A 3,141-nucleotide genomic window follows, 5' to 3' on the forward strand; every position below is an offset into this window, starting at 1 on the left:
AAAAAGTAATAAGTTAATTATATTTATATGTTTGTTAATAAATACTGAAAATTATATTAAAATTGGTTGGTTTTCTGAATTTTGAATTTTTAAGTGAAAAGAAGGGGTCAAAATCTTTATACATTTTGGATCGGCCATTTATTTTGTATGTACCTATGCATGTACATATATATTATCATCAGGGAAACTCGACGTTGCCCGGGATTGAATGATTTCAATGAATGTTTCACACTTCTGTATTTTTATTGTCATCAAAATTAGTGAAATTGCCCGTTTTTCAATTAATTGATTGCCTGCTCTAGTTGAAGACCACCAGCGGTGCACTGAGAAGAAGCTTCACATGCCTACCTGCAATGACTTCGCCACAATACATTGTACTGTTGATTTTATAAAATTAATTTTATATTTATAAACTTGAATTAAAGTTTAAAATGCAAAAGTCAGGTGTCAAGATTCAATTGTACTTTAAATGGAAAAATACATTTCAAATGCACCAGTCACGTCAAAGAACCTATTGTTGATTTTATGTCGAGCCTTTCGGTTTGTATGGTAATAAAACTTCTTAAATGCACTTGTGATGTTAGGCTGTATAAGGGGTTAACTTTAATCCAAATCGCCTGTTTCTTTTTTGCATCAGATTATTTCGATTATCAATACTTATCAAAGACATTTTGATGCAAAATCTATCTAAGAACACTGCCAGGCACATAAAGTACCTTCATGTGATATTTCATAAAAATCGGCTCAGTCGTTTTTGAGTCCATAGGGAACAAACTCACACAAAGTTCCTTTTATATAATAATAAACAGATATGGTTTTTAATGAGATATTTGAATCTTTAATGTGATTTAACACATTTTTGCCTGTTTATTTCAAATTTCTTAAAGATACTTCTAAGATCTTTTTTTGGTCAAATCTCAGATTATATTTAGGTGAGAAGATTAGAATTTAAAAGTTGTCTTGTATTGAAATGAGATTTTAAAAAAAAGTGTTGCCATAACAACAGACTAAATAAAATCAATAAATTGATCTTTTTTTTTTTTCGGCAGTTTATTTAATACTTTCTACAAACTGAATATCCAGTATATTTGTCTGATGCATTTTTAAGATTTTTTTTTTCTCTCAAAAAACGTATTGAATTTATTAAGTTTAATATTTTGAGCAACAATCTGATTTTTACTGATATTTGGTTCTTGACTAAGCTCCAATCTTTGGTTTCTCCTTATAAGATATTCACAACAAGAACTTGATATTCTATCACAATGAAAAAGATATTCCTTTCTCTTATATGCTTAATTTCAGGTGGAATTTTCATGGACTGAGCTTCTTTGCAAGGGTTCTCACCTGAGGAATACATTAGCACAGGACTGCTTCCCTATGATTTATAGCTTGGACATTTTCAAATTCTTGTCATAAACTACCACATTCATGATTAAATGCAGTTTATACTAATCAAACAATATTACTACTACTATGGTGTTCCTCATCTTTTGGTTGGCAATCATTTCTGTCTCATTCTTATCCTGCAGTGCCTCTTGGTCTTGATAAATGGTCACCCCCACTAGTTTAAAAGGATTCAAATTGTGATATTTTCACTTCCCGGTGTGTGTATAAACCATTCTAAACCTATGCTGTTGTTGGGAATCTGAGTTTTGCTTATCTGTGGATGCAATCATTCAAATGCCGATGTTTAGTTTTTAATAAAGGTTTATTATTAAGAGACAAACAGTCGGAGAAAAAAAAGTGTGCCGAGTTCCTTGCGTGAGAGAAGTGAGATCAACCTATGCTCACCCCGCGAGATTGCAAAGATAGCTTGTCTCAGTACACCTAATTACATTGTAAGCCAGTGACAGGAAATCTTTGTCCGGAAGTGTCATGGTTTAATAGACTTCCATTCTGGGGTCACCTTTGACCCTTAAGGTATCATTTAAGCTTTTCCACTCAAACAGCGGTCCTCGTTTTGTAGCAGAATTTTTTTATTAATATCAAATAGACCTGATGGGAGATAGATTTCGCACATTCGGAATAGATACAAAAAAAAAAAATCTGAAAAGAAATTTTGTTTTGATAGGTTTTTAAAATGACATTCAGTAAATGGCAGCCGTTGTCAGGAGAATATGTTCATGATTCTTATCTTGGGTGAAATTGCATCAATTTCTTTTAATTTTTCTTTTCAATGCTACAAGAGATTGAGAACTGAAACTTTTGTCTTTAAATGTTCCCAAAAGCAAAAGAAACTAGTGATGAAATTTTATTTTAGTGTTCACTCCAACAGAAAATTTAATTGTTCCATTCACCATCACCACTAACACCATCATCATCATTAGTTTAACGGCCATTTTACATGCTGACATGCACTTGACAGCTTTAAGAAATTGATTCATAAACTAATCTACTTCGTGATGGTTCTTTTGTTATCCATCTTTCTTTCAAGTCTATTCTCATCACTTATGTTTTCCTTGTTCTTCCTCTGAAAAATGAAACTGAAGAACTCTCATCCACCCTTTCAACAGGACCATACCACCAAAATCTTCTGTTCTGCACACATCTTCCTATACTGTCCAGATTTTATCTTCCTCTAAAGTCATCAGAACTAAGCCTCTCTTGAAGATGTACATTGCACATCGATCATATCATTTTCATATATTCATGCAATGCATGTCCTCAACACTTACTGGTCAAGTTTCACTTCAATACATCACCACACTGCATACATATGCCTGACAAACTCTTTCCTTGGTCAACAGTGGTAACAAACGCTCTGCTGGTTAGTAATGGCAGAAGTTCTATGAAATTACTTCATGATAATTGATTGAGAAATTATAATTGATGAAAATGATAGTTTTAATTAGTAAATTTAATTCTAAGGCCCATTTGAATGTGATATGATGTACTCTTTTATTCTTATAGCATGTGTCATCCAACTTATTTATGGTATGAATAGATTGGGCTACCCTCAGTTGATTTGAGTAGTATTCAGACATAAGTGTTTGGATGATGATAGAAGTCTTTCCAGACAAGGCATGAAGCCTCTTGATGTAAGGAGCTAAAGGCTGGAAGATGATTAATGCAAACACAGATACCTATTGACCATAATCTTGCGAAAACTAAGGATATAAGCAGGTTGAAGACAGTCATCAG

The sequence above is a fragment of the Euprymna scolopes genome, chromosome 2 (assembly GCF_053919585.1).
Source record: "Euprymna scolopes isolate OS-2025 chromosome 2, ASM5391958v1, whole genome shotgun sequence".
NCBI classification, from domain to species: domain Eukaryota; kingdom Metazoa; phylum Mollusca; class Cephalopoda; order Sepiida; family Sepiolidae; genus Euprymna; species Euprymna scolopes.